Source organism: Talpa europaea, assembly GCF_964194135.1.
Source record: "Talpa europaea genome assembly, chromosome: 9".
Classification (NCBI taxonomy): Eukaryota; Metazoa; Chordata; class Mammalia; order Eulipotyphla; family Talpidae; genus Talpa; species Talpa europaea.
In genome coordinates this window covers 39,854,075-39,880,662 of record NC_140076.1, presented here as the reverse complement: position 1 = coordinate 39,880,662, position 26,588 = coordinate 39,854,075, and positions in this window count along the sequence as shown.

Below are 26,588 nucleotides of genomic sequence, written 5' to 3'. Positions count from 1 at the left end.
TGGTGCAAACTCTGTGGGCATGAAAGAGTTAAATAATAAAACCCCAGCCAGGCGGGTAGTGGAAGTTTTAATCCCAGCTGCTGCCCCTGGGGGTAAGAGGAAGAGATATTTGATAGTCCAAAGCAGAAAGTAAATATAGAGTAAATTACTTCCATGTAATTGGGGAGATTATTTCAAGTAGATTGCAACTTGGAAATGGATTGCTTCTTTACAGAACCTAGGGTGACTTGTAAATCGCCCATTGTGGCTTCAAGGTGGCGCTGAGGGAAGGGGCAATTCTGGCTTCCAGGGGCAACTATGAGTAAGAGTTTATAAAGTCAAAATTAAACATCCTTGATATTTGCATTACTCAGATGTGTGCAGTAGTTAATAGGAACAGAGGTACAGAGACAGAAATGTGGCCCACAGAAATGCACCACTTACAAACCTGAACTTCGAGCTCTCGTGGACAGAAAAGAAAAAACTGAAACAATGCACTTGCCCTCATTCAAGGATATGTTTAATTTGATTTGAAATGGTGTGGAAAAGAAAAGGAGGGGATCTGTCTGAGATAGCTAGAAGAATTATTATAAGATGCTTATAAAATTATTATAAGATATGTAATAAATTTTTTGGTAAATTTTTTCATATGATGAGCCAATTCCCCAGTTTGTCCCATTCTTTACATCTCTCTGCTATTTGATGCTTCCTTTTGAACCAGTATGTCTCTGTGTCCATATCGTAATCTTACTAGTATTTGTCTCCTCTTTTTAATTCTGTAGGTTCTAAAACCAGAAGAAGCCTTGTTAAGATTCCTGGCTGCTTCCTCACATCTCCTCTCTGACTTTGGGCAAATTGCTTGACCTCTCTCAGCCTTTATTTTGTTACTTGTGAAATGGGGAGAATGATAGTGTGTGCCTCACAGGCAAAATGTTGGGAGAACTAAATGAGAAAATTCATGTAAAGCTCTTGGCATTTAGTTGTTTTTATGATTATGATGATAATCACACATAATAAATTATTTCTCAAATAACATGATGTTAATCCTATTCATTGTTCTAGTCATCCATGTCAGTTCAGTGTAGCATCTAGAATGCATCTACAATGCAAAATAGACTATTATCTCCTTCATTTTAGGCTCTGTACTTCTGTTGATGCAACCAGTTAAAATATTAAGATTTTTCTGTTTAGGTATTATAATTTTCTTGGGCAGGGAGGGGTGTGGCAGACCCGTCAAACTATTAAACAACCTCTCTTTTTCTGTTGTACTTTGGTATATAGTTTTAGATCCTAGGGCAGGACCTTCCATTTTCCCCATTATATAGATCAAATGTTAGTTCCTTTTTCAAAAATATGCAATTCATTTGTGTATTCAAACATTCTAGATATTTTCAAAAATTTGTTTATCATATATTACTAGTTATTTGCTATATTCTGAAATTCTTTTAATTCATTGGGATTTTTGGAGGTGCACAATTTCTGCATCTTTACCCAACCATGTAACATGTTGGATAATTCACAGGTAAGGGCTTAACCCTAAGGAATATCTTCAGAAACTTTTCTTAAGGCTTACTAACACCCTTAGGACCTTGTTGTTTAACTCTTTGTAATATCATTGGGTGTAAACTATTTTTCAACTTGACAAGCAGAAAATTTTGAGAACTTCTCAGAACTCTTGTTGTAGGCAAAATTCACTAGATCCATCTAGTTGCCTGATTTAATATTCTTATCAAAATAAGGTTAATTTTTTTTTTTCATCTCCAAATACAATTTATTTTTTTTTCTTTTTTTTTTATTAGATAATAAATTTTATTGTTATATTCCCCATACAATTGCAGCGCCCCCATTCTGACCCCAGTCCCTCCCCTCCCGCCCCTGCCCCCCTAAAAGTGTCTCTGGTTCATAGTTTTTTGTTGATTTTGATTTTCACTTTCTTATAGTTATTCATTTTCCTGGTCCCTTATTTAAGTTTTCTAGATTCCTGCTATGAGTGAGACCATCCGGTATTTTTCTTTTTCTTTTTGGCTTATTTCGCTGAGCATGATCCCTTCCAGCGCCATCCATGTTGCTGCAAATTGCATGTGTTTATCTTTTTTGAATGCTGAGTAATATTCCATGGTATATATGTACCACATCTTCTTGATCCAGTCATCTATTTTTGGGCATTTGGGTTGTTTCCAAAGCTTAGCTATTGTAAACAGTGCTGCTATAAACATAGGGGTGCAGGTGTTCTTTGGAATTGATGTTTCTGTGTCCTTTGGGTAAATACCTAGGAGTGGAATTGCTGGATCATATGGAAGCTCTATGTTTAGTAGGTCCAGAAATCTCCACACAGCTTTCCACAGTGGTTGGACCAGTTTGCACTCCCACCAACAGTGCAGAAGAGTTCCTTTTTCTCCACACCCTCGCCAACATTTGTTGATGCTAGTTTTTTTAATATATGCCATTCTCACTGGTGTAAGATGGTATCTCATGGTAGTTTTGATTTGCATTTCCCTGATGACAAGTGATGTTGAACATTTTTTCATATGCCTGTTGGCCATTTGCATTTCCTCTTCAGAGAAGTTTCTTTTTAGCTCTTCTGCCCATTTTTTGACTGGATTATTTTCTTTGTTGTTGTTGAGTCTCATCAGCTCTTTGCAGATTTTTGTGATCAGTCCTTTATCATTAGTGTTGGGTGCAAAAATGTTCTCCCAGTTGGTGGGGTTTCTCTTTGTTTTTGTTATTGTCTCTTTTGCTGTGCAGAAGCTCTTTAATTTGATGTAGTCCCAGCTGTTTATCTTCGCCTTCACTATCACTGCTTTGGGTGATGTGTCTGTAAAGATGTCTTTGATGTGAAAATCACGTAGTGTTTCGCCTATATTTCCTTCTATATATTTTATGGTTTCAGGTCTTATGTCTAATTCTTTAATCCATTTTGAGTTGATTTTTGTGTATGGTGTGAGGTAGTGGTCAAGCTTCATTCTTTTGCATGTAGCGACCCAGTTTTCCCAGCACCATTTATTAAACAAACTTTCTTTGCTCCAATGCATAGTCTTTGCTCCTTTGTCAAAGATTAGTTGACCATAAATCTGTGGGTTTATCTCTGGATTTTCTATTCGATTCCATTGGTCTGTATGTCTGTTCTTGTTCCAATACCATGCAGTTTTGATGATTATGGCTTTGTAGTATAGTTTGAAGTCTGGGAGTGTGATGCCTCCATTCCCTTCTTTTTTTTTTCAGGAGAGCTTTGGCTATTCGGGGTTTTTTGTGATTCCATATGAATTTCATCAATAATTGTTCTATTTCTTTGAAGAATGACATTGAAATTTTGATTGGAATAGCATTGAATCTGTATATTGCTTTTGGAAGGATGGCCATTTTAATAATGTTTATTCTTCCAATCCATGAGCAGGGGATATCTCTCCATTTCTTTGTGTCTTCTTCTATTTCTTTTAACAGTGTTTTATAGTTTTCTTTGTATAGGTCCTTTACCTCTTTTGTTAGATTTATTCCCAAATATTTGATTTTTTTTGTTTCAATAACGAAAGGGATGGTTTTTTTGATTTCTTCTTCTTCAGATTTATTGTTTGTGTATAGGAAGGCTACTGACTTTTGCGTGTTGATTTTGTATCCTGCCACTTTACTGAACTGATTGATGAGTTGAATTAGCTTTTCTGTGGAGTTTTTGGGGTTCTCTATGTATAATATCATATCGTCTGCAAATAGTGATAGTTTGACTTCTTCTTTTCCTATTTGGATTCCTTGGATGTCTTTCTCTTGTCTTATTGCCCTGGCTAGGACTTCCAGTATTATATTGAAAAGCAGTGGTGAGAGTGGACATCCTTGTCTTGTTCCAGATCTTAATGGGATTGCTTTCAGCTTTTCACCATTGAGAATGATACTGGCTGTTGGCTTGTCATAGATGGCCTTTATGATGTTAAGGTATGTTCCTTGTATCCCAAGAATTTCAAGGGCTTTTATCATGAATGGGTGTTGCACTTTGTCGAAAGCTTTCTCAGCATCTATTGATATTATCATATGGTTTTTATATTTCTTTTTGTTGATGTGTTGGATAACGTTGATTGATTTTCGGATGTTAAACCATCCTTGTGTCCCTGGAATGAATCCTACTTGGTCGTGGTGAATTATCTTATGGATACATTGTTGGATTCTGATGGCTAAAATTTTATTGAGGATTTTTGCATCAGTGTTCATTAGGGAGATTGGCCTGTAGTTTTCCTTTTTTGTGTTGTCCTTGTTCGGTTTTGGTATTAGTGTAATGTTGGCTTCATAGAACGTGTTTGGTATTGTCCCTTCCTTCTCAATTTTTTGGAAGAGTTTGTGAAGGATAGGCACTAATTCGTCTCTGAATGTTTGGTAGAATTCATTTGTAAATCCATCAGGTCCTGGGCTTTTGTTTTTGGGGAGGTTTTTGATTACCATTTCAATTTCGCTAATTGTAATTGGTCTGTTTAGGTGTTCTATTTCTTCTTTATCTAGCTTTGGGTGATTGTAGAGTTGTAGGAATTTGTCCATCTCCTCTAGATTGTTAAACTTGTTTCCATATAACTGTTCATAGTAGTTACTGATTATTCTTTTGATTTCTGCTGTGTCCGTTGTGATTTCTCCTCTTTCATTGATGATCCTGTTTATTTGTGCTTTCTCCCTTTTTTCCTTTGTGAGCCTGGCTAGGGGTTTGTCTATTTTATTGATTTTTTCAAAGAACCAGCTCTTGGTTTCATTGATCTTTTGGATTGTTTTTTTAGTTTCAATTTCATTTATTTCTGCTTTGGTTTTTATTATTTCTTTTCTTCTACTGGTTTTGGGGTTTTTTTGTTGTTCTTTTTCTAGATCTTTGAGCTTCGAGATTAGGTTGTTTCTTTGAGTTCTTTCTTGTTTCTTGATGTGAGATTCTATTGCTATATATTTTCCTCTTATTACTGCTTTTGCTGCATCCCATACATTTAGGATATTGGTGTCCTCTTTGTCGTTCAATTCAAAAAATTTTTTAATTTCTTCTTTCATCTCCTCATTAGTCCAGTGGTCTTCCAGTAGTGTGGTTTTTAATCTCCATGAGGTAGGAAAGTTCCTTGCCTTCTTTTTATGGTTTATTTCTAGTTTGATGCCTTCATGGTCAGAAAAGATGGTTGATATGATTTCAATCTTGGTGTATCTGTTGATGTTTGTCTTGTTCCCCAGTATGTGATCGATCCTGGAGAATGATCCGTGTGCGCTTGAGAAAAATGTGTACTCCGTTTTTTTGGGGTTTAGTGTTCTATAGATGTCTGTTAAGCCCAATTGCTCTAGGTCCTAAAATAAGGTTAATTTAATGTGATTTCTTTTCTAAGTGAAATTAGATGGGCTTTTTTTCTAAAGGGCTCAGAGGACATATTTTCATAGCCCATTCTAGAATTTTTTAGAATTTAAGTAAGGACAAAATTTAAATAAAAGTACAATATGTTAACTGTGTTTTAGACACTCATCCCCATGGAGCATGGTGAGGACCTTGGCAAGAACATTGTGACTTGAGCTGGGCAGAAAAAATTCTAGCCTAGGGTATTGATCCTACATTTATTACTGAGCAATACCTTTGTATTTTACTTGACTTTTGATATGTAGTTCTCCCCATCCGGGCTCCTTACAGTTGGGGATATGCTTTTACTTATCTTCTGTATTTCTTATCACAGTGCAAGACACATAGGTGATCCTAACTGCTTCTTAATTTGATGCACTTGAGGTTTATTTGTAAATCTAATGCCTAATTTATTATAATTAGGGAGAAAGACACTACCTCCTTCAGTCCAGATTATGGTAAATAGAGGAAATGTCTTGAAGACATTCTAAGAATTTTAGACAAAATTAGGAGCATTTAGAATATTTGATAGAATTAGTAGAGTTTAGAATTTGGCTGTTTCTCTCAAATGATTACCAGTGGTGACTAGTGAATGGCAAGCAATGAAATAATTTTCTCAGAATATTGGGAAATTGGTGATCATTTTTTTCTCTTTTATCATACTGAGATCTTGGAATTCTAGGGGGAAAATTGTGTGTTCAACAATTATTGTCCCATTTTGATCTTTGCAAAGACCTTCCCTTCCTTAAATGTGTTCTGGATAGAAGATTTTATGGACTCCTTGTATTGGTATCGCCAGTGTCTAGCATAGTGCTTAGTGGACAGGAGGAACTCACTAAATGTTGGATGAATAAATAATTTTTGCAAAAGTGCTCGGTAGACTGAAACCTTATACAAATTAAGAGATAAGGATGATTGCTTATGAGTCTTAGAAACTGAAGTGAACTTGTGTCTAGTTACACCACACACACACACACACAGAGACACACACAATGTGGAATATGATAGTTTGCTTTAAAGTGTCACCTGATATTAGTTGTCCCTCCCTGATTTGTGTGTTTTCCTGGATTCAGCTGGGTTGGGCTGTCAGTGGAGAAGCCATAGGTGGTTATGGCTACAGGACTGATGGGGCGTGCTCTGAAGATATAGCAGGTGAGTCTGGCATGTCAGGGGCAGGTGATAATGACCTGAAAAAACAGGTCCTGCTACTCAGTGACAGTGATTAGCAGAGTGTAAGAAGAGATCAAAATTCCAAAGATTCCCACAAATGTCTAAGTTTCTTTCCTAGGGCTTCAGGGTATTTAGAGATGTAGTCCAGATTTGCTTTTGCTGTTTCACTTATTCTCATGTAAACTGGTACAAGTGGTGGTGGGTTGAAGAGGGTGAGTGAGGCGTCACAAGCCCTCCATCCCATCTGTGCCAGGAGGAGCTCCCTGAGAAGCCAAGACAGTTCTACATATGCCAACTTCACGTGGCTCAGTGGGGACTTGCCATCATCATACACTGTAGCTCTCATCCTTCTGAGCAGATGGCAAATCCAAAATTCCTAGATAGAGGGGTTTAGGGTGGCAGTCTCAAAGTGAGGGGAGAGGATCAGGGCATTATCGTGAGGCTGCTTTGCTTCAAACAAGCACATTTTTTTTACTTAGCTTATTTTGGCCTATTTTGAAGGGCAGATGAGACTAATGGAGATGGATAGTAAGGCAACCCCAAGTCACCCTTGGGTATTGTCCATGAAACCCTGGTTTGGTAAACACTGAGGAACCTTGATAGTGTTTTTCGAAGCATGAGATGCTTCTCCTGAGGGTTTGACTTACTCTCCAGGGAAGCGTTTTTTCAAAGTGCTATCTATTGAACTGGAATATCAGGGATGGGATGGTGGGGGGAGAGATTCCAGGGAGGGAGACTCTGCATTTTTAATAACCTCCTTGGATAGAGCTTTGTAAAGAGTAAAGTTTGGAACTAGAAACTATGAAAATAAGCTCAAGACCACTTACACTTCTAATGTATGTAATTTTTTCAGATTTTCAAATCTTTTTCTTTTGGCCTTGATTTTTTTTTTTAATCTCCTTACAGTCTTTTGAAATGTGAATGCCTCTCCTGGGTTATTTTTCTCCATGTGACTGGGAAGTCTGCATCTTTCTTAATGAGCATTCCTTAAAACCTTTCATGTTACATCTAATAGAGAGATGAGTTGCATGTATGGCACACAGGATTGGCAGTTGCCTTGGGCAAGAAGAAAAACATAATGGCAGTAATACCAATACCCTATATTTGAAAATACGCCATAATTCACAATTAAATTGTATTAAATTACCTGGTTAAATTACATGAACTTACCAACTTTTACAACTTACTGTCAGGCTAAGTAATATTATTCCTATTTTACAGTCAAGGAAATTGACACTCAGAGAAGATGAGCAATTTCTAGGTCAGCTGACTAGCACAGGAAAGAACTGGAGCTGGACTCAGGATCTCACAACAATTGGCCCACTGATGCTGATACCCACCACCAGATGGTCTCCAAAGTGGCCTTCCTGCACATATCTTGTAAGTCGATACTTAGAGCAGATTTGTTAATGTGAAACAGCCTGATTTATGACCTTTGTGATTCCTTTGGGAAAATCTCGATTTAAATTGTCATGGACATCCACTTGTTGAGTAATAATTTTCTCTTGGGAAAGACACTTCTGAGTTGATCTAGTTTAAGTCTTACCTGAGGCTTTACCCAGGTCTCAACATTTTTGAAGTGGCTCACACTTCTACTTTGTTGATTATATTATTCTAGGAAGGATATGAACCTAAGCATTTTAAAAATAAAACATTTTTCTCATATATGATTATGCTACATTTACAGACACATTCATACATACACTTTTTAGATTTTTGACTCTTTTATTTTGATCATCTTGATTGAATCCTTTTTGAGCTCACATTCTCTCATTAAAGTCATTAAATTAAACAACAGGAAGCCTGGAGGCCCAGCTCAGTTTCCCTGAAGACAGAGACAATAATTACCCACCTAACCTCTGCTGTGTCCTTTCTGTGATGGGGACAGAGTGCAAATTTCAATCTTCTGCACGTTGGTCCTTGTCTTTTTTTTTTTTATTTTAACATTTATCAATTTTTTTACATTTTTTTAGACAATATTTGCTTCTCCCCACCTGGTCCTTGTCTTGCTCCCTTGAGCAATACAGATGTTTTGTCCCTTGTTTTCATGTGAGAGCTCATAAAATATATGAGCCAGTCATTATGTAGAGCTAGAGTTATAGAATTTGGGGTTTTTATGGGCTGAATTGCATTCCCCCAAATTTATATGCTGAAGTCCTAACCCCTAGTACCTCAGAATGTAATTGTATCTGGAGATAGTATCTTCAAGAGGTAATAAGTTAAAAAGAGGTTATTGATATAGGTCCTAATTCAATATGATTTTCCTATAAGAAGAGGATATCAGGACACAGAGTCACATGGGATGAACATGTAAAGGAACAGGAAGAAGATGACCACCTACAAGCCAAGGAGACAGACCTCAGTAGAAACCAATACTACCAACCCCTTATCTTGGAGTTCTAACTTTATGAACTGTGAGAAAATGAATGTCTGTTGTTCAAGCTACCCAGTCTGTGATACTTATTTATGGCTGTCAAGGAGATTAATTCAGGAGGATATGGGGGTGGAGTCAAGGAGATAATGAGATCATAGAGTTAAATATGAAGAGAGGGTAAAAGGACCATGGGGTAAGAAGCTGTATAGAACCATATTGACAGAGGACTCAAGCGAGAGCAGTTAGGACAAAAGAAAGTGTTCTTTGCTGTATATATTATGGGCTCCAAATTCCTTAACCTTTTCTTCACTTACATCCAAATTGTCTTCAGCGTTCAAACTCTCTCTCCTTGCTCCCAGAGAGACCATGTTAAGGTATGGATTTTAAATCTCAAAAATCGACTATTAGCATTCAAAGTGACAAGAAATATCAAGAAAGAAAGAAAAACAAATGGAACCATTCCAGTCTGGGTAAAACCAAAAACAGTCTGGAGAACTGAGGCTTATCCCCACCCCCACCTCCAGGAGAAACTGAAACAAAGCCAGCCCAGAACTGCAAGTTGACCAATCACTTTTCAACTAACTTTTTGCCTAATTTGAATACCATTACACCAACTAGAACTTGACTGACTTGAAATCTAATTTGCATAGCAAACCTGATTGGGAGCTATCCAATCTTGTCTTTGGGAATGTAAGCCCTCCCCCTCGCCCCAGGCAACTCAGAACTCTGTTCAAGGGCTTCTTGGGCAGTTGTCTTCTGGGCTTAAGTTCTAGGCTCCAAATAATCATTACCTCTATTTTGTTCTACTCTACCATGTTTGGTCACCGTATATAAACACCAAGAGTTTATATGAATACCATTGAATTTGAGGTAAGTCTCAGACTTTTCTTGAAGAATTTTTCAAAGTACAAAAAGTACACATTTCTTTGACACAGACTATGAAATTCAATTTCAGTTCACGTTTGTGGTGGGGGTACTAATACAACAAACAACAAAACCAAAATCTCAAGTATCTATAGGTGCACACTGATCAAGACACATGAATCTAGACTAAAGAATTTTTTTCTACATGCCTGGAAATGATGCAGGACAGTTACATGATTCAAAATTATGCAACTTTCCCACTTTTGGGGGGAATGATTATGAATCCAGTAAACACAGTTTAAGTTTTCTATTCTCATTACCTTATTACTTTCAATAATGATGTTGAAAATGTGGGTCATGCTGGTAGCCCTTTGGGATGCTTATGTTCCTCCTTTGGCCAGCAGGCACTGTTTTGTCCCCATATTTCAGGATCTCACTCTGAAATGAGCTATGAAAGCTTACAACAGTCAATCACATTGACCATTGCATTATTCTTTGTGCCTTGGAAAAATACCCTGGTTTTCTCAAATGTTCTATCTGCTGAGAATTAAGAACTATTTCTATGTAATAAAGAACTATCACTCACCAGGAAGTATACTCTTCCTTCTTGTGGAGGAAAATTTATGACATTGAACTTGATAAAAGTCATCATTTTCACAAGCTCAAATAAAACAAGTATTTTCTGTCCCTCCTCCCATCCCCATAGGTTCAAGAATGTGGAGGAGACAAAACTGGAAAGAAGTCATTGTATGCTTTATTTATTTATTTATTTATTTAAAGATTTATTTAAAGATTTATTTATTTATGCATACAAGAACTGGGCTGTAGGCCAGAGGTGTGGGTGGTGAGGGGATTCACCAGAGACAGAGTGGGGAACAGAACAGGCAGACTGACTGAAACACACTGCTGAGGGGAGCAGCAGGCGAGAGAGGAGAGGTCTGCTGCACCATGTGGGTCACCTCCTTGGACAGGGATTGAACTCATGCTGCAGTGACTGCGGGTAGCTTCATAGTGCTGTATCTTAACCCCTTGAGCCACTAGGAGGCCCCCATTATAGGCTTTAGACCAAAACAAATCAACACTCAAATTATTTATAAAAACAGTGAATTGTGTTACTTCAACTCAGATATTTTAAATAAACTCTGCTGTGCTCTTCTTCCATTTCTGGGTTTTTTTTTTTTTAATCACTGCTTTGTTTTTGTAAATACTGAGGAAGCAATAGGCTTTTCAGAGTAACTGGAACAGCAGATTCTGTTAATTTAGTTCAAGTATTCAGGTATCATTGTTAATAAGTAGAACTAATTACTATTAAGTTCTGAGTAGTTAGGTAGAGCTACTTAACATGCACTATGCCCAAACACTACAGTTGGAGGTGTGTGTGTATACCCTGAAATTTATCAGGTTTACCTTATGGGTACTGACTTGACTGGTTTGTCTACTTTAGGGATTCAGAGTCTACGCTCCCCTGCCCAAAATTGTATTTTATCTAGATGTCATGATGTCTGACATTCCACATCTAAAGATTCATTCTTTTGCCTCTCTTTCCTTCTCTTAAAGTGAAATTTTCTCATCCTGTTCAAAATACAAAGCTAATTTACACTGCTTGTTTACGATGTTCTTTCCTGTGGCTAAAATGTGAATAGTGGAATTGCAGGCATCTTAGAAGTTAATCAGTGGGAATAAGAAGGAGATTCACTAAGGAAGTGAGGGAAAAGCACAGGGAGTGGAGGGGAGGGTCTAAGGACACACATTTTGCCGACTTGGGGAATTTTGAATGGTCATGCCCACTCGGTACTTCTTCAAAACAAAACAAAACAATGTCTGTTTGAAAGTAGCTTTAGTTTATAGCACTATTTTAATAGTTGAACTGGCCAAGACCTACCAAGCTCGAGTAGGGAAGGATGGTTAGCATTGCAATCACAGTGTGAATTGTTAAATTATGACATTTATTTGGGCACAGAGGCTACATCGTTAATGTTTGAGGAACACCTCTCAAAATTTAAATGTAGAGGGCACAAAATAGTGTCGGTCTTTTATACCATTCTCCCTTTCTGAGGTAAGTCAGAGAGTTTGAGTTATGAAGCATTAAAAGATCATTTTGTTCCCACATTCAATTTTCTTCTTTTCACTTAGAAAAAACCTTTTAGGCCAAAGACCATTTGAGGTGGCCCTGGTTCCTGCATGTTTCATTCACCGGTTCCTCATTTCTGCTGGACCTGCATTTCAATCGACTGTGTCTCAGGAGGGAAATGATTCTTGTGACCTCACTGTAGGGAAGCAAGAGCCACTGGCATCTCACCAAACTGCCAGGCTGTTCTACATAAGCGGGGCTCTTTGCTTTGGCATCAGAAAGTAATGCAGTTGTAGGTCAACGCTCAAGAGTCGTGGTGAGGTTCAGTGCGTGGGGACTCCTAACCGCTGCTGGTGGTGGGGGAGGCTGGGCTTTTGTTTGCATCTGCCCTTCAGGATATGGCCCTTATTCAGTGAAGCCATGCAGGAGGAGCCCCGGTTTGTGAGATGGGTGCAGAGCCCAAGGCCGCTGTAGTATTCCTTCCCCGAGCTGCTTCTGCGTTCACAGGGAAGGGTGTTTGGTCAAATTAGCCACTTATTGGTTCTCCAAATAACAGGTTTAAAGCACCTGACTTGACTTGGTGAGTGAGTAGGAGGCTGTTTTTTCTGAGTGTTTTTGCATCTTGGCTTTCATGTCACTACATGAACATCCAGCCCACAGATTTCTGTTATCTAATCAGGTGCATCAGTCCGTGGTGGAGATGAGAGGGGAGGAACGCCCCTCTGACTCAGATTTTGCACAAACAAAACTCAGCCTTGTTAGCAAAGACAGGGAAGAGCACCCTCGGCTGCTCAGATCAGATCTCTCCCTGAAAATTTGCAGGGCTGTGCAAATGGGTGAGTTTTTATGGCAAGATAAGCAACCAGAGGGTTCCACTCCGGTATGCTAAACAAAATTAAAATGTCAATATTTACACATGACCTTCAAGGCTCTTACACTCTTGCTTTCTTACTATTCAGTACAGACTGCATTTTTCCTTAGTCCGTTTCCAACAGCTTGGAAATTCAGTTAGAGGACATAACCCAAATGTTCTCCAAATGTTGCTTCCAAATGGTCATCTTGAAAGTACTGTTTTAAGGCGTGCAACCTTTCTGCACCAAGAGAGGGCTGACGTTCTGCTTACCCAACTGCAGGAGAATTATCCAAAGATTAAAACCACCGATGATGAAGATAGTGCCTTCCAGCATATGTTAATTTGTTGATAACTGAAGCACAAGTGGCCTTTTTGCAGGCTTCCTGGTTGTGTGCTGCGCATTCAGCCTCTGTTTGTGTGCTGACACAAACAAATAAACGCGATCATAACGGTTGAAATGTAGTTAGAAACACAATTGAGAACATCTGTATTGTAAGCAGAAATAAATTAGAAATACTGAAGTGTTTTGTAGCTGTGAAAACGAAGGAATAAAAAAATAACCCACAGTACCTGGATTAAGCGGTTATAAATAATGTATAAAGCAAAAATCTCATTACCCCCTGTGTAAACTCCCCCCCAGTGAAATATATTTTATGAATGTAGTAACACTGTAATAACCAAAGCATTTGTTTTTTCCCCACAAACTTTCCATTTCATAACTGTGAGATTGTTTGGATTTACAAGTTTGGGACCAAACAGCTTGAGTTTACCGGTTTTGGTCTCTTCCTTGTGACCTTCAGCTCAGCGACTCCTACAGCAACACGTTCCACTATTCATCAGAATGCCACTTTGCACACGTAAAAGTTTCCCCAAATACAGCCACATAAAAACAAAGAGAGATGAACACAAATCCCCTCCGCTTTGGAAGAAAAGGCCATGAAATTCTCGCATCACAGAAGTCAAGGGTAGAAGGAGCTCGAACTGAACTACGCATGTCAGCAACACCTGGAGAGGCTCAAGTCCAGGTCACCGCTGACAAAATGGATCATGTTGCTGATGTCACTGTACATAAATTGACAGCTGCCAGATTAGTGAATTTTGTCCAACTGACCTATGGGGCCATAATCACAGTGGCCAGAATTCTCCCCTGGGCACCGTGCTCAGCATGGCCAGGAACAATGGAAGACTTTTTTTTTTTTGCATACCTGCCTCACTCAGCAGTCCATCCCTCTTCAGTTTCTTGCTTCTTTTCTATTAGAAACCCATGGTCAAGCTCTGGAAAGACATCATGGAACCAGGCAGGCTGCTGAAGCATCAAGCATGGCTCTGGAATCCTCTTATTTCTGAAACCAGACCTTCTTGACTAGGCAATGCGGACACCATGTCTCTGAGATACACTAGGACAAAAAGGAAGGCATAGAAAAGCTGGCTCAGTAGGCTTTGTTATGTAACAGGAGTCACCCTAAGCCTAATTGCTCCTGCTTCAAATACCTAATGACTCCTTCTGAGCTTTTTAATTAGTGAATTAACATACATCTTATCTTACTCTGCTAATGTCTTTGAAAAGGTTCCTACCAGGACCAAAGATATCTCTACTGATAACAGCAGATTCCAGGCTGATGGCTGAGCGGGTGCTGTTCTACTGGCATGGCTCCTTCCCATGTTCTATTTCTGCCCAATTCCACTGGGACAGTTGTGGTGGCCAAACAGCTAAGCAGAATGACCCCATTTTAGATCTGCTACTAGTATGAAGTCACATGTGGACTCATTTTGGAATGGTACCAGAAACTCCTAATTTCTCCCCAGGTGGATAAGCAGCTATGAGAGGCACCAGAGGGCCAAGTTATTGAATTTTGAGTCAGAAGACTTGCTCATAATCCCCATATTCCTCTTACTACCTGAGTGACTTTGGATTAGTCCATCTACATGCTTCAGTTACTTGGAAATGGGTATAGTCTTACCTCCTTTTATCATTTAGTGGAACTAAACAAGGTAGAGCAAACAAAGGGACTTTTTACAGTTTAGAGAGCTGCTGAATGGTATGGTGATATCATGTGAGTTAATTTGGGCTGCTACAGCAAAAATTCCACAGATTGGATAGCTTATAAACAACAAAGGTTTATTTCTGACTGTTCTGGAGGCGAAAGTCTGAGATCTGTATATTGGCATGGCCAGATGAAGGCTGTCTTCTGGGTTGCAGCTGTCTCGTCCTTTCTGTCTTCTCATGGTGGGAAATAGCGATTGCTCTGGAGCTTCCCCACCTTCAAGATCTCATCACCTCCCAAGGTCTACCCCTTGATACCACCACTTTAGGAATCAGGGTTTCAGCATGTGAATTTTTTGGGGAGGTGGCAGGGAAGACACATAACATTCAGACCACAGCATGATTACTAAAAGGAAATAGTCTATCCTACCCGTGTTACAATGTGGTTTGAGGGTTAAGTTAAAATATATGAAGACTCTGAAAAGTATAAATCAATGCAAAGCGTATCACTATATTGTGAATGTCATGACTACAGCCATATCAGCTTCATTGCCTGGGCTCACTGGATCCATGTGCACTTTGCAGAGCAGCATAGTTTTCTGGACCAGAAAGGAGGGCACAGAAGCTGTGTAATAGAGGCATCTCCATGAAAGGGGTATCACATTCCCTGTAATCCTTACCCCCATACATGCTGTTATCTTGGACTAACTATTGTGAAGAAGGTGGCAGAGCTGAGCAGCCAGGTGAAGCTATATGCCATGGAAGACAGGTGGACTCAAGAGTGACACGTGGAAAAGAAGGACATGCTTGCTTCTCGCCTTTGGACTTGTAGCAGGCATTTGGGGGATATGGAAGGAACACCTGGAGAGACTGACAATGGTAACTGTTATCTTGATTTGTAGTTTTGTTTTACTCCTTTAGTGCCAGACTTGCCTCAATCCTTCTGCCCCTTTCCTATGGTTCCTTGCCAGAAGGTGCCTTAGATTTGTAGCAAGGTTTTGGGTCTTAACAGTCCTGCTTTGGACCAACCCTGCTTGGCAGTGCATTTATCCACCAGGAGATGGGTAGGTAAATTTGAGTGTTTTTATTGGGAAACTGTTATCCTTTTTTCTCTCTCTATGCACAACTTCTGTTAAAGTTCTTTTACACTAAGAGTATTTTTTTGGTGTGTGTAAGGATGGCTGGACCCCTTTAAAGCATGGAATTTTGGGGGTCCTGATGTACCCCTCAGTCTTAGGGCTAACAGCTGAGAATTCTAGATCTGGTGTTAGCTTTACCAAATACTTTCTTTCCAACCCCCTCAGTTAATTATTTAGAGATCTTTGTCTTGTTTATTTTACTTTTAATATGAAAAGAAAGTTCACATTCTAATGTGATTGTTGGAAAAACATATTTGAAATAGATCCCAAAGTCACTTTTAAGGACAAAGTTATGTGAAGGACATAAATTGTGTGTGAACTCTTTTAGCAATGAGTAGGCACCTCTCCATATACCCCTAGGATCTCAAGCTGATATTGTAACAATAAGAATCAAGAATCAGGACAAGGTGATGGTTCTGCTCGTGTGACAATCTAGGTCTCAGAGTCTGGAAAGTGGGCAGGGTGGAAGGAGCAGATTGCATTTTCAGGAGAAAGGTTAAGCTTGAATGTTTTGGACAGGAGGTGGTTAGATGCATTTTTAAAAAGTCCTTGAATTTACCTGATGAGTTTTGTGTCCTTGTGATGGTTGTAGCCCATTCGAGGTTATGAATAAATTTAGCAACACAAAAGAGGTCATTTAAAAATCTCTCTCTGATGCTCCATTTCCTCTAGAGCCCCTTCTAGCTTTCTCTTCTTCTTCACTAATTTGGCAGCCTGCAAGGAGGCTGCCCTTCTGATCATTGTTACCTTAAGAAATGGGGAATGTGGTCTTAGAAATGTTTTGAAACTTTTATAGGAGAGTAGTGGGAAGGTAGGGGTTTCCAGAAAATGCTTAATAGAAGTTGACAGATCCATATTGTTTAGTTATCTATTTTTGGCTTTAAAACAACATTTTATTTTGAATTAATTTTAGACTTACAAAATGTTGCAAAAATATGGAGAGTTCCTTTATATCGCTCACTCTGCTTCCACTTGTGTTAACATTTCTCTTTATCATAATAGAATTATCAAAAATAGGAAATTAACATTAGTACAATATTATTAAGTAACTTACACATCTCACTCAAAAATACACTAATTTTCCTGAAATTATCATTTTCTCATTCTGGGAGACTAGAGAGGAGCCCACATTGAATTTCATCTCCAATCTGTGACATTTCCTCAGTCTCTCCTGTCCTTTATGATTTTGATTTTCTTGGAAAGAATAGTGATCAGTCATTTTGTAGAAGGTCCTTTAATTTAGGTTTGTCTAATGTTTTCTCATGATAGGGGCAGTATTGTGCAGTTCCGGCAAGAACACCACAGAAATGATACTGTGTCCCTTTTCAGAATGTCATATCAAGGGATTTATGATATAGATATGTCCTATTACTGGTATTTATCTTGATTACTGGTTTAAAATGGTGTCTGCTGGTTTCTCCACTACAGAATTATTCTTTCCCTTTACATTGATAAATATTTTGAGGGATATACTCTGCATTTATTCAATTCCTGTTTATCCTTCCTAAATTTCTTTCTTTTAAAGGAACAGACACAATTATTTTCCTTTACCTAAGTTCTTACACAAAGGGTCTCATACAGGGACCTACCCGGTGGTGTAGGAGTTAAGTCTCAGCACTATTGCTGCAATGGCCTGAGTTTGGTCCCCTGCCAGGGAGCTAACCCACATGGCTCTGCAGACTTCTCCTGTCTCGCCTGCTGTTCCCCTCAGCAGTATATTTCAGTAGATCCACCTGTTCTGCTCTCTACTGTGTCTCTGATAAATTCTCTCATGCCCCTGACCCTCTGCATCTCTGGCCTACACCCCAGTTTATTTATTTAATGCACAGTACTCCATTGTGTGGCCATTCATTTTATTTAAATACTTACCCATATATGGGTATTTAAGTTGTTCCCAGTGTTTTGCAATTATAAACAGTGCAACAATGAATAAGTTTTCATTTATGTGTTTTTATATAATTGGAGATACATTTCTTAAAAGTGGGATCGCACGGTTAAAAAATGAGTATGTGTGATTTTGTTAGATATTGGCAAATGTCCCTCAGGAAGGCTTGGACCACTTTGCATTGCCATCAGGAAAATATGAAAGTGAGTTTCCCCATCACTTTATAATGAACCTTGCCAAAAAATCATTATTAAATTAATTTTTTTTTGCCATCTCATAGGCAAGTAATGAATTTACTGTGAGTAGCTCTGAGAACTTTTCACATATTTCACATTTTTTCTCATTTTTGTGAATTGTCTATTTATATATTTCCCTCATTTTTCAGGCTTTGGGTCTTTCGTTCCTGGATTTTTAAAGATTTCTTTATGTATGAAAAATATTAGGTTTTTCAATAGTATTTGTTCCAAATATTTTCTCCCCATTTGTCAGTTGTTCTTTGAATTTGTTTATAGTATTTTTATATCATGCAAAAATTTTATTTTGTATGCAGTCAAATTTATCAATCTTTTTATATTGTCCCTGGATTTTTAATCATAGTTAGAATGCCCTGTTCTTACCAGGGTAAAAGAGTAATTTAGCCAAATTTTCCTTCTATATTCTATAGTTTTAGACTTTACATTTAGATCCCTAATCTACTTAGAGTTGATTGTGCTATATGACATGAGCTATGGATCTGATTTTATCTTTTGCCAAATAACTACCTAATTGTTTCAGAACTATTTATTAGAAAGCTCACCTTTATACCTGTGTTTTGATGTCATTTTTGTCATACATTACATTTCTTCATTTATTCAGGTCTAACCCCGGACTGTTCTGTTCTACCAGTCTGTCCATATTCCAGCACCATACTGTCTTAATTATCAAGGTTTTGTCGACTGTTTTAATTTCTGGTAAAACTAATCACTACATATATTTTTTAGTGTTTTTTTCTACCTATTCTCACATGTCTTCTTTTTCCATCTGAACTTTAGTATCAAATTGCCTAACTCCAGAAAATAGCTTATTGGTATTTATTGGAATTGCATACAATTCATGAAATTTATGAATTAATCTAGCAAGAACTGATATTTTATGATGCTATAATCCTATCCAAGAATGGGGGATGTCTTTTCATGTATTCAAGGTTTTATTAGGTTCTTTGGGTGTGTTTTAAAAATTTTCCTTTCACTGGATCAAACATTCCTTGTTAAATTTATTCATAAGAATTTACTACATTTTGATGCTGTTGTAAATGTGGTTTTCTCTATCATTATATCCTGTTTATTTGTTTGTATGAAGACTATTGATTTTTATATGGCAATTTTGTATTCTGTTACTTCAATAAGTTTTTCATTGTTTGAGTTGGTTTTATTATTGATTGTCTGGGATTGTTCAGGTATATTATCATATCAACTGCAAATATAGGTTTTATTCTGCTCTAACCATTCTTATGCATCTAATAGATTTCTCTTATCTAATCACATTGGCTAATACTTCTACTAGTAGCAGAGATAGTGGCACTTGTTCTTTGTACCTGATGTTAGTGGAAATAATTCTAGTGTATGTCCATTAAATAAAATAATGACTTTGAACTAACCATTGTGTCAAGAAAGTATCATCAATTCTGACATACTGAAGTAGCTTTACCATGAGTGTGTATATAATTTTGCCCAATATATTCTCAGTGCCTGGAGATTGTTACATGATTTTTTCCCCTTTAGACTTGTGACTATGTATAGTAGCTTGGATAATGATTCAGGATTTAATTTCTGGAACCTGCAAATACTACCTTATACTGTAAAGTTTTTGCAAGTGTGATTATATTAAGGATCTTCAGATGAGGAGATTATCCAGATTGTTCAGGTGACACTAAATGCCATTACAAATCTGCTTATAAAAGAGAGATAAGAATGAGATTAGACACATGTACAGAGGAGAAGGAAATGTGAAGATGGAAGCAGAGATTGGAGTGATGTGGTTACAAGCCGAGAAATGTTGGCAGCCACCAGAAGCTAAAAAGGAAAGAATGGATTTTTCCAGAGCCTAAGGAGGGCAATTGGCCTCCCAACATGATTCAGACTTCTCATTTCCAGACTATGAGATAATAAATTTCTGTTGTTTTCCAGTCTTTTGCAATTATACACAATGCAGCAATGAATACTGTTTGTGCATGCATGTTTCTTTTTGACCTAACAATCATGCTTCCTGGAGATGCATCTCCACCACTGTCAGGTTCATGGTTAATTTGTTAAAATGAACCTAAAAAACTGATGCAGATGTTGATACTAGAAAGTGGGCCGCTGCAGAAACAAATACCTAAACATATGGAAGTGGTGTTGGAATTGGATAATGGTAGAAAATTTTGAGGTACATGATATAAAAAATATGGATTGCCTTAAGCAAGCCATGGAAAGACATATAAATCTTAAAGGCTTTTCTAGTGAGGACTCAGAAAGAAATGAGGACATTACTGGAGTAAGAGGACCTCTGCTACAAAGAGGCCACTTTATAACTTTAGTCGTGTATAAAGCAGAATTCATAAGGAAGGAATCTGGATATTCAGCTGAGGAGAATTCTAGGCAAGATGTTAAAGGTGCAGGCTGATTTCTTCTTGTTGCTCATAATCAAATGCCAGAGGAAAGAGATAAGTTGAGGAAAGAATTGTTAAGAAAAAGAAACCAATAACTGATGACCTGGGAAATTATCATCCAATTTAGATTTTATTTTATTTTATTTTTTAAAAAGATTTATTTATTTATACAAGCACTGGGTACAGTCAGAAGCATGGGAGGGTGAGAGAATTCACCAGAGCCAGTGGGGAGAGCAGAGCAGGCAGACTGGCGAAGTACACTGCTGAGGGGAGCAGCGGGAGTGGCAGGAGAGGTCTGCATGCCATGTGGGACCCTCACCAGCAGCTGGGGATGGAACTGGTGCTTGCAGAGGCTGCGGGCAGCTAAGCAACCCAGCGCTCAACCGCTATGCCACCCGGGAGGCCCCAATTTAGATTTTAAATGATGCTAATATGAGATTTACTGCTAGGCAAGTGTGCTCTGGAAAGAAGGTCACAGGTGTGGTTAGACATCCCTTTGCTAGTGTTAAAGTTATTTAGATATGTGGCTTGTGGATCTACACAACCAGAAGCCTGGGATACTGATGGGATTAGCCAGGAAATATCTATGTAGTACGCCCCTGTGTTATAGTGTTGATGCCCATGACCTGCTCATACAAGAGATCCACAAGGGTTTTGAGAATATTATAATAGCAGAAACAGTGCCACTTGGACCAAAAGGGATGAAGACAGGAGATAAAAAATGCAAGCTATGAGGCTCTAAAACGTCAAGAGGCAGGAGACAGGCTGATAAAATTACTCAGTTGTGTGCAGTGTACATGTGAACTCCCAAGAGAGAGAAAGGATGACTCTGAGACTGAACCCACAGGTGCAGTCTATTCAGGGGCGTGGAGGGCAGAGCAGCCAATGCAGAAGATAGATTCTTGATCCTCAGAGGATTACTGTCACTCCTTGAAGCCTAATGGAATTATTCCTGCTGGACTTTGAAATTGCTTTGTATGGGTGACCATTTTCTTCCTTCTGTTTTTTCCACTTTGCAATGAGAATGTCTGTATCTATTATCCTGTGCCTGTGCCATTAGTGAGGTTTGGAAACAAATCACTTGTTTTAAAGTTTCACAGGTGGAGAAGGTAAATAATATCCAAAGTATTATATTTACCTGATGTAAATGATTTTGATGATATGCTTTGAAACTTTTGAAATGGTGGCAGTTAGATTAGATTTTGAGCCAAGTAGGTGCTGTAATAAACTCTATGGATTTTGGGATGGGAGGAAATGTATTTCCTATGGGGCTTGGATCTGAGTCAGAGTGGTGGGCTGGTAATGGCTCCCAAAGATTTTCTCATTCCTGAAACCTGGGCATATGACATTGTTTCAAAAAATGGTCTTTGATGATTTGATTAGATTAGGATTTTGAGATGAGAAGATTGTCATGTGTTACCTAGTGGATCCAATGTGCCACTGTAAATGTCTTTTTTTTTTAAAGATTTATTTTTACTTATGCATACAAGAATTGGGGTCTAGGCCAGAGGGATGTGTGTGTGTGTGTGTGTGTGTGTGTGTATTCACTGGAGACAGAGTGGGGATGGAACAGGTAGATAAGCTTAAATACACTGCTGAGGGGAGCAGAGGCTGAGACAGGAGAGGTCTCCCTGGCCATGTGGGTTAGCTCCCTGGCCAGGGATTGAACTCAGGTCACAGTGGCTGATGATAGCTTGGTAGCACTGAGACTTTAACCCCTGTGCCACCAGGGAGGCTCACAAATATCTTTTTAAAAGAGGGAGATTAGAGACACATAGTGGAGTAGGAGGTGAAATATGGGGCAGAGATTAAAGTGAAATGTCCATGAATGTGAAAGAATGTGACACATACCAGAACCTAGAAGAGGCAAGGATTGGATTCTGGGAGCATAGCCCAATTGGCACCTTGATTTTGGAGTTCTGTTCTCCAGAAACATGAGAGAATACATTTCTTTTGTATTAAAATTTTTATAGTTTGTAGCTAATAATTTGTAGTTTGTTTTCAGTCATAGGAAATTAATGCATTATGATATATATTATTAATGTGTCATCTAATAATGGATTGCCTAACTGGACTTTCATTCCTGGAATATATCTCATGTATTATTTTTTTAATGTATGTTTGCTAATATTTTGTTTATAATTTTTTCATTGTTATTCTGGAGAGTTGTTGCTTTGTAGTTTTACATCTTCATATTTTCTTTATTTGTTTGGGCATGAGTGTTATGTTTATATCAAAAAGGATTAAAATTTTTTCTTTAATTTTCAATGTTCTGGAGCAATTTCTAGAGCACTGGGATTAGTAGTATTTGAAGGTTTGATGGAATATCCCTGTGAAATCATCTGTGCCTAGTGACTTTTGGGGGTGGTGGTGGGGACTTCCTTAACAACTTTTTCTTACATATATTTCTTTTTAAGCTTTATGACCCCAATATTATTAATATGTATATGTATTAATATGCAATATGTATTTCTCTATAAAATTAATCATTTCATCTAGGTTTTTAAATTTATTTTCAAGAGGTCTACAACTTAGTCTCATGATTTTTTTTAATGTTTCAGTAGTTATTTTTCTCTTTACATTTTTTGGTAGATTTTTCCTTTTGTGGATCAAGTTTGCTGGTATTTTACCTCTTTTGTTAATTTTTCCTTCAATTACAATTGATCCTTTAACACCTACTTCATGCCCACACAGCAGTGTAGGTGTGTCTACTTTCATTTCCTTTTGCCTCCTAACTTCCAGTTGCTTTATTTCTATGTTGTCACAATATACAACAGCTTTGGGCCTCCCTTGTGGCACAGCGGCTGAGCGCTGGGCTGCGAAGCTGCCTACAGCCTCTGCAGTGCGGTTCGATTCCCGGCCGCTGGGCTAGGGTCCCACGTGGCACGCAGACCTCTCCTGCCGGGCCTGCTGCTCCCCTCAGCAGTGTGTTTCGTCAGTCTGCCTGTTCTGTTCCCCGCTCTGTCTCTGGTGAATTCTCTCACCCTCCCTGGCTTCTGACTGTACCCAGTGCTTATATAAATAAATAAATCAATCTTTAAAAAAAAACCCAAAACAATATACAACAGCTTCATGTTAGTCTTTCACCTTCATCCCCACTTTTGTGTTAGTATAATGTATGCATCTATATATTTTAAAATGCTCCCTGTCAATATTTTTTGCTGAAGGACTGATATAATTTGGTTAAATAAAGTGTATTCATTAATAAATTCTGCAAGTACAGTTTATGGATATGGAATTCTCTAAGCTTTTATATATTAAAAATTGTATTTGATACTTGGAGGATAGCTAGACTGTATATACAATCCTTTCTTCACAATTTTTAAAATTGAATTAAAAAACGTTACTCCATTGTGCCTTCTTTGTGTGTTCATTTTTAAATAGGTATTATTTTTTATTGAGGTAAAATTGGTTTACAACTCTGTATGATTCAGAAGTGTAGTCTCATACCCCAGTATGTTGGTTCTAAAAGCTGATGCCAGTTGAGCTTTTGCCATTATTAATTTTGCAATACAAACAAAAAAAGCAAGCAAACCAAAAAACAAAAGTAAACCAGCTTTGCAAGACCTATTTGTTCTTATTGCTTAGAGAATTTGATGATTTTATCTGTGTCTTTGAATCACAGTTTTACTAAGTTGTATCTCAGTTTTGATCAGTATGAGTTAATTTTTCCCAGGTACCTAGCAGTTAAACTTTCAAAGTGTAGGTTCAGGTCTTTTCTAATTCTGGAAAAATTTCTTGGATTATAATTTTAAAGAGTAGTTTTATTTCATTTGTTATCTTTTTCTTCTTTAGGGACACTAGTAATACAGATAGTATTCCTTCTTTTCCTGTCTACTATTTCCTCTATTTTTCTCTGATCCACTTTATATTTTGGGTTGTGTTACTTTCATTCTATTGGTTGTTTCCTTACTTTCTTTTCTTTTTTTTGGTATTGTTTTTATTTAAATTTTATTTTTTAATAAAATATCATTATTTTGCATACCATTATATCTCTGTTACTATTTTGACAGTACAGGATTTCTCCCCTCAGGTGTGGTTACTGTAGCTCTCCCACCACCAAAGCACCCATAGTCCTCCACTATAGTCCAATGTGCTCTCCTCCACCCCTCCTGGATGCCTCAGAACTATGGTAAGCTTTTTTAGGGTTGGTTTTTAAAGTTTGTCTTTGCCTGACTCTTTGTTTGGTTTTTCTATATTCCACATATAAGTGGAACCATTTGGTATTTATCTTTGTTTCCCTACCTTCTTTAAAGTCCCTTGTTAAACTTTTATTTGAGTTTGTTTTCTTTTGCATAATTTGCAATTTCTTCTTAATTTCTGATATAATAGCATCTTTCCCTTTCACTCCTTTCCTGGGTTCAATCAACTATTTTTTCACTTCTTTTTTTGTCCATCTCTGTTCTAACTTTTGAATTTCTAATTTGAACTGTTTTTTTTCACATTTCAGATGTTTTTATATCCTTAAATTAAACACATTTAATTTGGTTTGGAGTGTAAACTTAAAATTCTCTTTTACTTCATTTTTTTTTTTGGGGGGGGGGTGATGGTGGATTTTCCTTAGCTGATATGTGTGAAAATTCATAATAATACTTTTTGGATTTCACTGTGCTGCTTTTCATTTTAGTCCTATTGGAATGTTTACATGTTTCTTAGTCATTAAATGGTACCCTTTACTGTGAATCTAGTAAAGTTCAGATACATTAGCAGGTTTTTGTTTGCTTTGTTGGTGGGAGAGGGGTTGTGAGTCTACCAATTTCGTTGCAGAGCTCTACATTTTCTATTCTTTTCTTTTCTGCTTCACCACCCCCTAATTGCTAAAGGACATATCTTCCAGAAGCTGCGTGTTTGAAAGACTGTCCCTTTAAATCACATTGGCTCATTTCAGCAGGGTCTCATCCTTTAAATTTTGTGTCTGGAACTCTAAGTAGCTGCCTATCCTCTAAAAGACACTTGTTTGAAATCCCCTTGCTGAAGTCTTACTCTAGCCACTCTTTCTGATGCTTTTCCAACTTTTCCTAATGTCCCCTTACCTGCGTCCCTCCTCTGTATTCTTAGAAGTTTATATTGGCCTGTCTCTGCTTATAGCAAAGCTCTGCGGTGGAGAAATGGAGGGGCAGAAGGGCAGAGGATTAGGTTCTTTTTCTCTTTTTGCTCATGAGTTCTCTTACCACTCTTGGCATTCTCTTCAAGTAATATTGAGTCTTCAAGTAACATAGTTCTGAAGTTATTTTGTATTGTTTGTGGGAGGAAGGAGGTTGGGAGTTTACTTAGTATATACCTCTCAGTGTCTTCAGCTAATTGAAAATCCTCAAAGAATGCATTTTGCATTTAAAAGAGCAGAAGAGCAATTTCATCCTTGCCGGGGATTTTATTTTATTTATTTATTTATTTATTTTAAATAATACATTTTATTTTTATATTCCCCCATACAACTGCACATGCCCCATTCTGACCCCCCATATAAACCTCTACTTCCGTATTTAGATTTTCCCCCTGAGTTTTGGATCCTTGTATCTAACGATAGAGTCAAAAGACTTCAAACTCCAGGACTTCAAACTTCTCAAATTCAAAACTTATCAGTATTCTTTCCTCATGAACTGTATCTTTCTTCTTTCACACACATTTCTATTGAAAAGTGAAATTCTCCATTAGAGACTCAAACTAGACATTTGAGAATGATAAAAACCAAAATAATTGGGTGGATATGTCCATAAATTCTAGAAGACAAAAAAATAAACTTTCTGCCTCTTGATCATAGCTGGCACAAGGCAGGTAGGGTGTTAGGTGTAGATCTTGTCAGTAGTGGGAACCATAGCACAGAACACTTGTCATTTAATAAGGAGTTTGTACGAATGATAAACTTCTTATTAGAGTCCAAGATCTTAGAGGCAGTTACAATGTCTTATTCATATCTGATAATCTTTCACAATATTTGGCAGAAAATTTAATAAAGGTCATTAGAAATGCCTTAAATGAACGAAAAAATGAATGAGTGACTTTGCTTCCACCTGAAATGATAGCACACATCTCCTAATGCAAAGAAAAAGGGGTCTAAAAGATCACTAGACTCAAGGAAGTCAACTCAGAATCCTGCAAGCACTAGCAATGTTACAAAAGTGAATGAGATAGCCACTCAGGAACATGGAATAACTGGGGATGTAAAGGAGGCTGCTTATCATTTTTGTGTGCATGTGCAATGAATCCCTTTGGTATCTTTGGTGAAGCCTTAAGACCTTTCTTAGAGTAATGCTTTAAAATGCATAATATAAAACACAGAATTACAAAGGAAACCAGTTACATAG